Source organism: Camelus ferus, chromosome 20, assembly GCF_009834535.1.
Source record: "Camelus ferus isolate YT-003-E chromosome 20, BCGSAC_Cfer_1.0, whole genome shotgun sequence".
In the NCBI taxonomy this organism is placed as follows: domain Eukaryota; kingdom Metazoa; phylum Chordata; class Mammalia; order Artiodactyla; family Camelidae; genus Camelus; species Camelus ferus.
The window spans coordinates 32,778,882-32,794,487 of record NC_045715.1 but is presented as its reverse complement, the minus strand read 5'-3'; the positions used below and the strand labels follow the sequence as shown (position 1 = coordinate 32,794,487).

Here is a 15,606-nt window from a genome sequence, read left to right as displayed (position 1 = left end):
GGGGAAGGGGTAAGATTTTCAGAATTTGGGCCCCCACCTACATTTTTACCTTTTATGTTCAGCCTAAGAACTGTCATGGCACCTGTAGGTGTGTCACAAGGCTCAATGTCTACTGAAAATCGGCTCTTCCACCATCTTGGTTCTAACCAGTTTGTCCTGTCCTCAGTTAATGTGTCATTCCTCCAATGGTTGTGCCCTGCCCTCTCCCCTCCTGTCTCACCTTCTCCATTGATAAGGGTTTCCAGAGATTTGTTCATTCCTCTCTTCCTAGTACAGAGAGGGAGACACCCTTACAGATGGAGATTTTCCTGATAAACACAATTATTTATTACATAAGTATAACTTTTACTAGATTTTCAAAGCTTTTCTTAAAAATAATCAGCATAAAACAATTCTAATGCCAAGGAAGCATATTTTGGGGTGACAGATTCCACTAAAGTACACACTGGGGAAGTCTGTACTCCTAATCTCTCATTTTCTTTACTCCTACATCTATGTCTCTAACATTCAATTCCATCTTTTTTATAATGTTACAAAAAAAAAAAAAAAAAAAAAAAAAAGCTCCAAATAGAGTCATTTCCCCCAGAACAGCAAACCAAGACTTAAATGGTTTCCACCTCTTCCAGGAATGTAGACTTCAAACAGACAATTTGAAATACCTGGGTCAGCACTAGTGAAGTAATCTGCATAAGACCCCTGCCATTCCCTTCTCCTCCCAAAATGGCTTGGCTTGAAACAATTCTTTCTTTTCTTTTGCTAATAATGTCCTTGCCCCACCTTCTCTCTGCTTATAAAGACCTTTCATTTTGTACAACCCCTTGGAGGGCCTTTCTGGTTTCTAGAAGGGATGTTCCCTGATACATGAATCAACTAATGAAGCCAATGAGATCTTCAAATTTATTTTTGTTAGATTTCTGTTTTTTTAAACAGTTAAATCTGACATGAGGAATTCAAGATTCATACAGGGCTAAAATAAAATATAAGTCCTGAGGAATAGGCATGTAAAAAAGTAAATTGGTGTAGCCCAGATTAAGGAAGGGATTATTTTATTTCCAAAGAATCCTATCACAAAACAAAATGCCTTCCCTGATGACTTCTTCTATGAAGTTTCAAGCATGAATGTACTACAGTGCCCTGAGGAAAAAGTGCTACATTACGTATTCCTCCAGAGAGGAAGGGAAGGAATTTAAATTCTTCCTCAGTAACCCACAGTGCATATTTTTACAAGGACTTAGATTAATTCAGGCTGTTTCTTTTCTGCAGGTTGGAAAAGAGGTAAAATATCATTTTAACAATATATTTATAGCTAAAAATACCTACTTTCAAAATACTAGAGATAAGACCTTTTCTTTGCCTGTAAAATGTTAACATTTTAAAAAGGACATGAATAAATATAAACAGAAAATACATTCTAATAGCAGCAGCCTTTTGTTAGAAACTGAGTTTTTCCAAAATGATGATCAAATTTGTGTCAAAACCATTTTTGAATGTTAAATATAGCTAAAGTAAGGCAACACCATTAAAAATCAGGTTCGTATGTTTGAGAATCTCATTTAACTAAAATGTATAAATTATACTTACAACATTTTAAGATCACTTTCTTACATACTTGTTTGGAGGCATATTTAAAAAGGAACACTTAAACTCAGATCCAATTTTTTTTTTTTAATCCTTAAACTTTCCTTTGTTCAGTTGTTGAAATCTTTGCAACTCAGCTCATTTTAAATAAAGGATAAAATATATAAGCCCAAATTTTAAAGTGTTGTCTATCATTACTTTTCTTATCCTTTTGATCATGAAATTAGTTTGCAATTTACTAATCCATTTCACCAATATCTACCATGACAATAATAATTAGTTTTTTTAGGTCTTACCGTGTGCTAAGGATTTCTTTGTTTTACATGTACCAATATATTCATTCCTTATAGAAATCTTAGGAGGTAGTTGTTAATATCACCCTTCTTTTAAAGAGAAGAAAAGTGTGGCTGAAAGATACCATTTCATCAAAGATCACACAACTACCAAATGAAAGAGCAAGGCTTTGAGCCCAAGCAGCCTGGTTTCAGATGGGTTTTTATCATAATCATAAGGTTGATGTCACATAATAACACCTAAAATCATTGCCTGACTCTCTTCTATAACATAAGTATTCTGAAAATCATGGAATTTTATCTGATCCTGACAATATTTTGAATTCTTTTTAAAATGTAGTCCTATTGAGCCAGAGCAATTTTCTATAGATCAATATGCCTGGTGTTTCCAAAATTACATTGGCCTAGAAATTGCAAAATTCTTCTGCTATGAAAAATCTAATAAAGCTTGATAAAATAACTCAAAATTCTCTCTCAAATAACTAGATATGCTTGCAGAAAATAAAGGAAAGAGCTCAAGCTGGATGTCGTCAAGGATTGAAGTTAGCACTGGAAATGAAAGTTAATCTGGGAACACAGGTAGATTACACACCACCTACACCTTTAAGATCAAGAAGTTGAACAAATACTTACAGCAATGGCTACAACAGAAAAAGACAACCCATAGAGGCAAACAGTAACACTAGTGAAGTATCACAATTAACTTGGCTTTGGCACTAAGTAGAGACCTTTTGTAAATAAGACCTTCATTGAGACTGTGTGGTCAAAGCTGGCCTTCAATTATTTTGTGGTCTGAATCTACCATATGTATTCAATTCAACAAACATAGGGCAAGAATTGCAATTTATATTGAACACAGATCTATTTACATGCAATCCAAAAGTCTCTCTGGAAAGAAATATACCCAATGCACAATGTCAACAAATATGAACTCTCAAAAAAAAAAAAAAAATCATGCCAAACACAAAGGAAAACAAGCTACAACAAGTGAGAATAAAAACAAATAAGAATATCAGAATTATAAAAAATTTAGATAATGAAAAAGTTTCTTAAAGGAGATAAGCTTAATAAATTTAAGGAAATAAGAAAGAATTGGAAATATATTAGACTACCAGAAAATAGAAAGGAAATTAGATATATTTAATAAAGAATTAGAGAGAAGTTATAGAAAAAAATATAATTAAAATTAACAATTTAATAAGGTGTTAAACAATGGTTTGACAGAGCTGAAGAGAGTTGGTGAATGGGAGAAAGATCAGAATAAATAACACAAAATGCAGCAGAGATTAAAGAAATAAAAAGTATGAAGGAAAATGTAAGAGACATGGAGGATAGGGAGAGCAGATCCAAAATATGTTTTATGTGGATACCAGGACAAAATAACTAAACATATGTATGCAATATTTAGAGAGGTAACACCTGAGAGTTTTCTAGTATCGAGTAATGTAATGAATGATAACATTTGGAAGACAAAAAATCCAAACAACATAAAGTAGAAGAATTCTTCTCTAAATGAATCATGGTGAAATCCCAAATTTATAAGAATTTAACAGCAGCCATTAGAAAAAAATTAACAAAGGCATGATGATTCAAATGACAAATTCTAAAGAGAAATAATAAAACAGTAAAGAATAAAATATACCTTCAAAATTCAGAGAGAAAATGTGCCTAATTTTATTTTATTACTCAGGAAATCTATTTTCAAGAATCAAAGCAAGTAAAGACATTATCAGACAAAAATGTTCATAAAGAGCTTCTGAATGACTTAATAGAAGAAGAAAAAATACTTCCAGAAAGAATACCTGAAATGGAAGTGATGCTGGTGAGCAAAGAGAATAATCATGCATGTATGTCTGAAGATAAATTGACGGTGTAAGAAAATAATAGTAATGAGTTTTGGCTTATAACAAGGCTGAATTAAAATAGCAGACCACAACTACCTGAAATGTTTCAAGTCTCCAGGCTCCTGAATGTCATTCCCTCCCATTCCCTAAGTCCTTTTTCTTCTTTCAGAAATTCTAGCTCTAGTTTTCTGCCTGTCAATTTGTTTCAGCCTCAGAGAAACAAGGGCATACTAGAGTTGCAGCCACCCTATCTCCTTATATTACTCCAGTGGTATGCAAAAAGTTGACCTTATTAAATATTCATGTAAATGTTGATGGTAACTACCAAAAGAATATAAATTCTCAAATGCAGCACAGAGAAAAATGCAAGCGCTTTAGAAAAAACAAACCACACAAGAAAAATTCAAAATTAAAAAACAAATCACTCCGAGGGAAGAGTAAAACATGACAAATAGACCAGTGCAAAATGAAAATGTCAAAACTAATTTGTCAGTAATTTCAATAGATGTCCCACATAATACAAAATAATGATGCCTTTAACAAGACCTCGTCTCCCTCCCTCAGTCTCTCTCAGGTACACACACACTCTCTGCCACAATTATTGTTAATGAGATGTAAGGAGTGTGGTAAGTGCCCTTGAAGGGAGAAGATGGGTTTTTCATTTTTTTCTCTTCTTTCTAGTTGAAAGGAGAATATGACGGTTGGAGCTTGAGCAGATGTTTTGAACCATGCATGTAGAAGCAGTACGTTGAGGATGACAAGGCAACAAGATAGAAGGTGTCTGGTTCCCTCACAACATGGCGCCCCAGACCAGCCCGGGGTTGCCTCCCTTCAGATTCTGTTTTTATAGGTTGTGATCTGCCTTTGGGAAAGAGGCCTGCACTCTTCTGGGAAGTGTGCTCAAGGCCATTTGAACAGGGAATACCACCATCCCAATGACCCAGAACCTGGTCTAGCAAGGGGTATCACTCCTGGTGGACTTGGCCCCTTGCCTAGAAGAAAAACACTGCTAGGGGAAATCCAGAGCTGGCCCTCTAAAGAAGAGGGTCCCTGGACAAAATTATGATATGTGCGCCCCAGAGGATCTCACATAGTCGTGATGAAGGATAAATGAGATAATGTAAGGGGAGTCCACAGCTCAATACCCAATTCAGAGGAAACACTCAATGACAATAACAAGAAGTAACAATGGGGTGCCAGGCACTGTGCAGGGTATAGAGCCCAGACTGACTCCTGAATGCTGCTCCCATGACTGGAGTCCTTTCCCCTCATCTTCCAGTGCTGCTTGCTCTAGCTTTCCTCCTGACAACACGTGTGCTATTGCTCAAGCATAGGAGAGAACCGCTTCAGCCTCTGTAAGGAATGCAACCTCTCGTAGGACAACACGATAGTGAAACTGCAGGAAATGTTCACCTGTGCGAGGCATTTATCCTACTCCAGACTGAAGCTCCTCTATGCTAGAGTCCCACAGCTCCTCAAAACCAATGAATGAGAATCAATTCTTGATTCAGCTCTAGACTTCCAGGAATGATTAACTACAGTAAAATATGAGGACCAACAATGAAAAAAAAAGTCTATGAAGGTTGGTCCTCAAATTCAATCAGGGACAAATCCTCAGGCTAAACCCTTAGATCCAACTGGAACTTTTTTGAAATTGCAATTTCTGAAGGATGGCTCTTGCCAGTTGCTTTTAAATCCAGTCAGCCAGCTAATTAAATTTCCAGTCCCTAAAATGTTTCCAATAAACAGAATCCAAAATAATAATGCACTTTTATATTTCCTCAGCAATTTACAGCAAAACACATTTACAACCATCTCTCATGGCCAACAATGGTTTTATAAGTTCTGACTAATATCTTCATGCAACAATAACCCACTGAAATTATTTTATCACTTGTAGTGTTTTTGCAGGGATTTATAGGTACTGTGAAAGAGATGTCTTAATAGAATTTTCCACCGACAAACGTTTCTCAATCTTCTTGAAGGAGGAGTATTGTAGATAGGAGCTAATTTCATCCAACTTTTGAGAAATAATCAATTCTTACCAAATGGGAGCTAATTCCATCTAACTTTTGATAAATAATCAACTCTTGTCTGTATAATCTCTATAACTATTGCAGCACTTACTAGAATTGAAAGAAATACTCAGGGACTCAATTCTTGGTGAAATTTGAAGTCAACAAAGGAAGTGATATCTTCTTTCTGGAAGCCATTTCAGCTCACTGGAAATGTCATAAATTCCCCATAGTTAGAGCTCCAAAGAGTGCACGATTGCAATGGATGGCACGTGGGATGCCTCACTAGAGTAACAAAAAATGATTAAAACTAGCAACTCAATGTTGGGAATAGGGCTGGAGACCTACTGTCTTCCAGATTCTTGGAATGTTAGAACTGGAGACCACCATGAGGATCCCTCATCCAATGTCAACTCCAATGACACATCAGAACCATCTGAAGAGCTCCAGGAACATCTCAGACCAGTTAAATTCAAACACCTGGGAATGGTGATTAAACACTGGCATATGTTTAAAGTCTTCCATATGATTCTAATGTGCAGCCAAGTTAATATTTGATTGTCTTTTAGCCAAATCCCCCAATTTACAGAAGAGGAGTTACTAATTCTAGGGATCAGTGGGTGGTAACAGGTTCATTCTCTTCCTCTTTTCTGTCACTTAGCTAATGGCTCTGTGTCCCGCAATTCAAAGTTCTCAGTCAGCTCAATACATCTGCATCCTGAAGGGGCAACTTTTAGGATCTTCTCAGATGCCACTACATACATCACTTCACATTTTTGCTAAGTGTGAGGTCAGGTTTGTGAGAACCACATTACAAGTCAGCATGCACAGATTTAGAACATGAGGAGATCCGTGCATTAAATAGGAAGTTATTCTAAGGAGCCTCTAAAGTCCTTTTCCAGTCTGTCTTTGTTTAATTTTTATTTTAAGATTCAGCTCCTTTCAGCGTGGGCTGAGACAGACCACAATTTAGCGATGAGAGAAACCTCAGTCTTCCCATTACCCTTGGAAGGATGGATTCAGCTCTTGCTCATCTTATAAATTAACATACATGTATTGTGTGCTTTTAGTGGACAAATCATATCATGATTGGGTTTAATCCCTACACTAAAAGAGCATTTAATATCACTGAGTATATAAAACAAATTAAAGTAAGTTAACTGGACTGTTTTAAACTTATTGTAGGTGCTTGAGAGATTGAGTTGATGATTGATTACAGCTATTGCTTTTATAATAGCCCACTATTTAACGATCCAGGTAATTAAAGAAATGTAAATTGAATTGTGACATTAGACTCTTTACTCCCCGGACCCAACACGTTTCAATTTCTAGCTCCTCTTGACTGGTAGTCTGCTTTCTGGATCATTCTATCTGGACATGATGAAACAAAATATTAAAGCAATTTTCTTGCATTCTGCTCCACCACCACTTCTCCTGTTAGTTTACCATAGTGTCAAGTTGGGGAAATGAAACAAAATGTGGATTTCATGTATTGAGCCTGCTTTTCCCTCTGACAAGGACAGTAGATTTCCCAAAGGAAAAGAGCCTCTTGATTCATTCTAGAATTCTATCAGAGAGACCTATCACTGTTTCGTGGCCAGCAGTCCACAGTCACCTTCCTATTCTTTTCAGTGGGAAACACACACTGTCAAGTAGGGATCCCATAAGAACATTTATGCTGCTCTGGGATGGTCTCGGCATCACCATGGCTGTTCTACAAACGAGTATGAGAATTTTGACATGATGATTCCGTAGCAGTTCTGCCAATATCTACAGAGAAATTATCATAGTGACTGTTAGAAAATGCCTCAGGAAGGCTCGAAGCCAGGGCTTGCTTTCTGGGGTCGGGAATGCAAGACAGAAGATACTTCCAGAAACTCATCTTGGAAAACTGATCTTTGATTCAGCCTCACAGTTATAGATGTGCTGGGTTGTAAACAGATAGTTGCACCCTAAGGGCAGGTAGGTGTCTTGCCAATTTCCGTAACAGTTAGCAGCCACCAGGGTAGAATATTCAGAACACTTAACGACAAAGGGAATTTCTCAAACAACCTTGAAATCCGAACTCCCAAACAACTAAGAAGCATCTTTGAAAGCACTTGAAATCCAGAAGTTATCTAAAGGGAAAAATTCTGTAGGGTCCCACTTAGAGCCATGTTCAGACAAGTGTATATATTCTGCATTTGCATCTGTGGTCTCTGTTGATGACTTTCTATCAACAGTTTATGGCCCTTTTGAAGATTGTGAAACACATAAATTACAGAAAAGTTAATTCACTTCAGAAACTAATTTCCTTTCCTGAAAATTACATGAATCACTACACCTTCATTTGTTTGCTATTCAGCAATCATTTATTTAGACCCATTTGTTTAGTCCTAGATTTGCAAGCTGCATACCTTTGCTTGATTAACCTTTCTTCGTAAAACACTTTTTTTTTCATTTTGTTACTTAAAACATTTCTATTTACTACAGGTAACAGCCAAATTCAACTTGGAATTCAACACCAATTCGTCTGGATCAGCATTTCTAATTGTAAGTCTTGTCTTCATGCTTCATGAACACATTTCCTCATTAATCCAACTTGCTCTGTTCATTACTCTATTCATACGTTCGTCATTGTCATTGCTCTTTGAAATGCCAAGCTCTTTTTCATCCACTATCCCATCCCGCTTCCTCCCTCAGTGGCAGGTCTGAGACCCACCTTCTCTACAGTGTTTATTTGACTAGCCAACCAATTCTTTGAATTTCTAAGGCACATATTATCTATTTTACTGTTTTGACATTGGTACAGTTTAATTGGGAAACATTCCACAGTACAAAGCATCCTACCATGTGACGGTAATTCTGTGATCCAGACTCTAAGTGCGGTAGAAGTGTCGAGAGGAGGAAGATCAATGAAGATGTTTGTGTTCCCATTTGTTTCAAGCACAGATTAAAGCAGATGTTTCTAGATGTAAAATCCACTGCTTCTTTGGACGTGGAAGTTGTGCCAAGGACATTTTTGGCAAGAAGCAGAGAAGTGATGAGTTTCCGGTGAGTCTTTCTAACCCCCCCTTACTGGAGTCAGAAGTGAAAGGCAGCAGCTGTTTATCATGCTTTATTGAGACTGCAAATTTCATCATCTAAATGTTGAACTGATTAGTTCAAAACATGGCACTGAGCACGTTTTCTGGAAACTGATGAATATACAAATAGGATTTCAGAGGAGGTTATACTCCTCAGAGTAAAGGAAGAGAAATTTTATTGTCTACCAATATATAGCTAACTAGGTCTTATACAGATGTAGATATTGAAGACATTACTAATGCCTGAGAGTACCATAACCGTTGACCTCCCTACCTCCCTCCCATAAACCATTGCTTTTCAAATAGTAACGTGCACACAAATCATCTGAGGATCTTGATAAAAATGCAGATTCTAACTGAGAAGTCCTGAGAAGAGCCTAGATTCTGCACTTCCAGTAGCAGGTGATGCAGACCACACTTTGAGTAACAAGACCCTAAACCACTTTTCTTCCACTGACATGGAGCCCACATTCTTCACCTCTCACTAACCTGAGAGCAACTCTGCAGTAGCCAGGACGGTGCCGCCACATGTCAAGGTCAAAGAGGTGTGTTTCTATAACACAAAATCACCGTCAATGCATTTTCTGGGGAACTGGTATTATAGATAATGGACATGCGTAGTTGAACAATGTAGTCCATTTTATTTATTCTTTCAACATTGAATGTTATCTGTGTGAGGCATAAAACAAAGATAAATAAAATTATGATGCTAGTTTATTTCACCTGCTAGGTTGTATCCTCAAGAATCCACAGCATTGCAGAGGTGTATGAACACCAAGATACTAAAAATTTCTTCAGTAAAATAATGAGTAACATACTTCATCGACATCATTAATGGATTAATAGGGAATCAGTCACTGACACCAGGAATAAGACCTGCCCCTTCCCCTCAAAGGAAAAGAAAAGAAAAACCTGGAAAAGAAATGTAAAGAATATTGGTAATAATTGCAATTGTAATGAAAAAAATTTCCTCATCAGAAAAATCCTGGAAACCCTAGGCCCGCCAGTTTTTTCCTTATCCTTGCAAATTTTTAGTGCTGCTCATTCATTCATTCATTTATTCTCTGGTTCAACCAACATTGGCTACATGCCAAATATTTTTCTGTGTTCTGGAAAGATCATGGTGAATGAGACAAGATCTCTGACTATATAGGGCTTATGCAGCATTGAAAATGATAAAAAGTATATAACAAATGACTAAAGAAATAGACAAGAAAATATCTGAGTGGTGAACAGGGTCTATGTTAAGAAGAATCACAAGCATAAAGGGCAGATCTGTGGCTCCTTAGAGATTTACGACCAGCACTAAAGGCTACCTGTGCAAACGTACTCAGCTCTGTTTCATAGGCTCCTACAGCCTTGCTCCTTGAGGGCCCGTTTCACACTTCCCGCCAGACTCACTTCGGAAATCTGGCTGTCACGTTGGTCCCTACTCTGACTCGGTATGTCATGCAGGAGGCATGGTACCCGATCGTACTAGTTTAGCTCACTCCATGCACCACACTGTCTTTTAAGTATCTGGATATCCCACTAGGCCTGCCCATTGTCTTTCCTAACCATGTCTCTCCTTTGGCCGTTAAAAGTGACTCACGTTATAGCAAAACTGGAAATACGATGGTTAAGTTGGAGACTGGCTACATCTTAAATAGATGTGTAGAGTGTTTTTTTTTTTTCCACTTTTTAAATTGAAATATAGCCAGTTTACAATGTTGTGTCAATTTCTGGTGTACAGCACAATGCTTCAGTCATACATGAATATATGTATACTCGTTTTCATATTCTTTTTCACCGTAAGCTACGACAAGATATCGAATATGGTTCCCTGTGACCTATAGTATAAACTTTTTCATTTTAATATACCACTCTATACACTTTCTTATTCTCTTGAACATAATTCAGAAAATCAAAACCATTTATATGTGAACTTTCTATTCACAAAGGACATTTGAGTATTTTTCTAAAATTTGTTTTAAATTCGTGGATTTGTAATTAAGTGATGGACAAAATGGAGATGTCCATTCCATCAAGGGAGCTGCTCATCTATTTCAAATTCATATATAAACATCAGAGAATGAAGCTCTGAAATTAAACAAGATTTTCCCATAAAAATATTCACTAATTCACTTTAGATTTTTTAAAATTCAACAACAATGGTCCATACCACAGACCAAAAGCTTGCTTTTTTTCTTTTTTCCATTTAAAGTTTTTATTGTTTGACTTATACTTGAATGGACAAGTGGAAAAGAACCCAGGATATGTAACTTATGTGAGTAATTTAGAGATTAAGCTTATCTGTACAGAATGTCATTAGTTTTATTAGCTTTAAATTAGTTTATATGTAAATTTATTCTCTAATATCTACAGTAAATGTGACTCTAGCATGAGCAATAAATAATAGTGCCTACCTCAAAGATAGACTCAAGTAAGTTCATTTATTTTCCATTTAATAACTGTGCCCTGAGCGCTGATTACACATCGGCACTGAGATAGACTGTCTCGCAGGACTCTATAAACTTGAGTGAGGCTTTTATAAACGAATCGAGTTTCTATACTAGCCAATTGACTAGCCAATATCTTCCCTAACTCTTGACCTTTCAGACAGGTATTATTCAAGGTTTGCCAACTAGGAAACAGAAATTCAGGAAAATTGGGATGCTTGCCCACATTCATATGGCTCGTAAATGTCAGAAGTTCCCTTGTGTTGGTCTGAACCCACGTTTTTCTCTTCCCAAGACCCCTGCTCTTTTTCCTTCACTCCACAACCCCATGCACTTTCATCTGTGTGACTATTTTCTGCATCAGCAGAAGCAGCGATGTGATTATCATCCTAACTGCCCTCTGCACTGAACCTTGCAGTTTCAAACTGGGTCCTCCCAATAACCCTGGAAGAGTTGGGAGAGTGTAGTTCCTGCACTGGATATTAAGTCTCTTCATCAAACTGACTTTATTGAAGTTTAATAACCTACTGCCTCCTGTCAGCCTCTTGCTTCTTGAAGCCAAGGACCATGTCTTACTTAATTTTGTATCCTTCCACCTAGAATAATGCTAGGCACACAAAGGGCTCTGTAAGATGAACTGAAATAAATGTTATCGAAGTGATGTCCTCATCCACATTCCCAATTATAATGCAAAGTTATAATAAAAGCTTACATGTTATGTGTCATATTTTCCTGTGTAAGAAATTTAAATTTAGTCTGACACAGACTTCCATCAAAATGAGTAAAATAAAATTAACAGCTTCGTGTTTGACGGATTGGGGCTCAGATATGATGCTATATTGACAAAGCTTTGAAAACTGCGGAGTGTTTCCAAATATGAAGTCCTGTCATGATCTCTGAAAGATACAGTATACGATCCTGTCAAAGATCGCTTCGCTTTGCTTTCAGACATTCCAACTTTATGATCTGTCACATGTTTTCTGCACTAGGCTGTCTTCTGTTGTACTCTGAAGATAACCCTTTAATTTTTGACCTCAGAACAATCTGCCATAATGGCAAATCTTTTAGAAATCAATTAAATTCGAGTAAATCAGAAGGCAGAAATGATGGTAACCAAATGAAGAAAAGGAAAGATTAAATTATGCCATAAATTATAAACAGACTGGTGTGCTGTTCTTCTCTTCTGGAGAAAATGTCCACCCTCATTACTAAATTCTAGCACACTTACCACTCATGCTTACCTTCCATGGCAACTTGCCTTCTTCGTGCTACTGAAAATTATTTATCTCCTCTGTAGAATTCCGTAATATCTTTTCTCAACAACCAACTGTCTCAGGGAATAGAAGAGTTATAGCTCCTTCACACCGTTAACATTTCATTTCTTTTTCATTAGTAAGATTAAACCCACAGTATCAGTCAGGGTTCTTAGTTGCAAGCAAGGAAAACAAATTACAGCTGATTTAAGCAGGAGAAAAATTTCTTCAAAGGGTATTAGGTAGTTCATAAATTACCCGGAAGGGTAGGTCATATCTGGGGATACTCAGACAGTAAGAATGTTCAAAATTATGCTGCAGAACTCACCTCAAGGAGAGAATTCTGCAGCAAATGCCTCCACTTATACAACCAATGCCACTAGCATGGGACAAAGGATACTGTCACGAGCACTGTTGCCACCACTGGCCCCACAACTCAATTTCCCTCTCTGCTAGAATCTTCTTTTCTGGTTCTACCTTCCTGAGAGTGTACTGCATCTGGCTGGCTGAGCCTTAAGCCATGCATTTATACTATGGCTGCAAAGAAAGCCAGGAAAGCAAGTGTCTAGTTTTTATGCCTGACTGTCACCAAGAGCCACTGGGGACCAGAGGCTGGACTGCCATAAAGACGAATACGTACTGCAACTTTATAGATGGCTTCCTCCGTTACAAAGCAACTAAAAGAGATTTGGGTTCTCAAAGAGGGACTTTCTATGATGGAAATCATGACCTGAAATCCTAAGCATTTATTACAACAAACATAAATCAATATGTAATACCTTTCATAGAATGTTGTATTGGCATACCAGAAAATTTCCTCTTTTTTAACATAACAGTTTTTGTCAGAATATTAATAATCATTACATGTTAAAAGGATTCTTGGGTCAAATGTTAAGTTAAACAATTTGGGAAATGCTAGATTAAACAAGTTTCTTTTTTGAAATTTATTGCAGATCTTTAATATACCCGCATGGCAGTGTCTGAGTATGACAGAAAGCTACAGTGCATAGAGTTTTGCAAAGCTGATTGGCCCCAAATTCCCATCCTTCTCTTCTCCTTCTCTCTTTGTTTTCCTTCTTTCTCTCCATTTTTATTTATTTTTCCTCTATTGTTTGTTTTTTCCTTCATTTCTTCTTTCTTTCCTCTCTTTTTTAATATGATATCTGCCTAGACTGGTGATTTATCGAATACCTTTGATAAACATTATTAATATTTTAGGTTATTGCAGTTTACCTGCTTCTTTCTGCAAGAATTGATAACCTTATATTAACAAGTCTGCCTCAATGCTGTCTCTCCGATAATCAACTTCCACATAATTGCTTGTCAAGGAACTGGAAACATGGGGTTAGAGGGGCAATCTTCATCACAATGTCCTTATCAGAATTACGTAAGCTTGATCCACGTGAAAGTGCTGTGTTTGTAGGTCAAAAACTGTCTGAGATTAGCAAATATATATTCATCCTGATACTGTATCGATCATGAACAAGAACAGTAATTCATACTTATAAAACAATTTATAGTTTTCAAGGCACTAAAATAACATCTGAGGTCTAATCACTTAAACCTAAAGTTTTATCCACTTTGATAGAAGCAGTCTGGAAAAGAGATAAAGCTGATGAGGCTGAATGCATGTATTATGGAATCAAACAGAACAGCCTCATTACTTAATTCTCCCAAATATTTTGACAGAGGAAATGACTGCAAAAAAAAAAAAAAAAAAAAAAAAAAAAAGAAGAAAGAAAGAAAGGAAAAGAAAAGAAAAGAAAAGAAAAGAAACGAAACGAAACGAAACGAAACGAAACGAAACGAAACGAAACTCGATCTGTCAGAATGTCTGCCTATTTGGGTACCTCTGTCTTCTCATTAGTTTATTCACCAATAAATATTTGCATACCTACTTCGTGACAACTCGACTGCAAGCTGCTCACAATCTACCAGAGGAGGCATTATATTGTATCCTTGCCATCTTCCTGTTCACTCGCTATGAGAGAGGAACACCTATCGCTAAATTCCTGAGAGAGGAAAAGAGCCAGACTAGTTCTCTTCTCTCATCCATTATTGAATTTTATATTGTGAGAATATTGTTAGGCTTAAGTATTGCTACTGTGAATGATACTGTTCTTAATTGCATTTTCTAAAGATTTGTTTCTGATCAAGAAGTCCACTGGAATTTTTTAATCAAATACTTAGATGCATTGTAAAGTTATATTTTGTTCTAATGGTAAAGCAATGACTGTTTTTGCTTTTGGGTAGAAAAATTTTGCTCCCAGAAAATAATGATTATGTTGTCTGTTCCTTTCAAGTCCTTATAACTCATATATTGCCATTGCTGGAATGGTAGGAACTTCAGAGAAGTATTGTGAAATAGTACATTGTAAGCATTTTTATCCTGTTCTTAATATTTCTGGAAATGTCTCTGCTGCTTCATAATTCAATTAAAGTCTGCAGTGCTCTTTCATTGGTGAGCAAGTACCATACTATGCGTTCTACCAACAATATTTGTCTCTATCTCACCATGGAAATTGCTTGTATTTTTATTTTAATCTTCCATAAATCAACTGTTCAAAGATTTAGCACTTTGCCTAACACTAAGTTATTGCCTTCTCTAGTCCCCACATCCCTCCTGCACCCTTCTTAACTGTTTTCATATTCCTTTCTTTTGCTTATAGCAATATATTTCTGCAATGTATTTCCACAGTTCATTGTTAGCATTGCTCAGTTAAAATTTTATTCCATATTTTATTGCTTCTACTTTTCAACCATTTTGGGTTTTGTCCTATTTAGTTACATTTTCCCACATAAGAAATAGGGGCTTGAGAGTCGAGAATTAGGATTCTGGTCTCAGGGTCTGGCCATCAAGGTCTCAGATGCAGTTTTTTTAAAAAAATAGTATTTGTATAGTATCTATAAATAATGCATATTGAATGAACAATAGAACCCAACTAAGTTATTAGCATATGTTAATAATTATTGAAGCTGGGTTATGAATTCAGAAGAATTCATTACATTATACACATTGCTTTTATGTATGTTTGGATTTTTATAATAGAAATGATTAACAATTGAAAAAAGTAAAGGGTTCTGCTATTCAGTTTGGGTAGGATGATGAAGAAAAGTAAC

General features: G+C 36.5%; 1 long non-coding RNA gene across 1 annotated transcript in view; it reads right to left on the bottom strand.

The window, feature by feature from the left end:
- Window positions 1-15,606, bottom strand: part of LOC116658304 — a 66,418-nt gene that overhangs the window by 24,585 nt on the left and 26,227 nt on the right. The window lies entirely within an intron of this gene.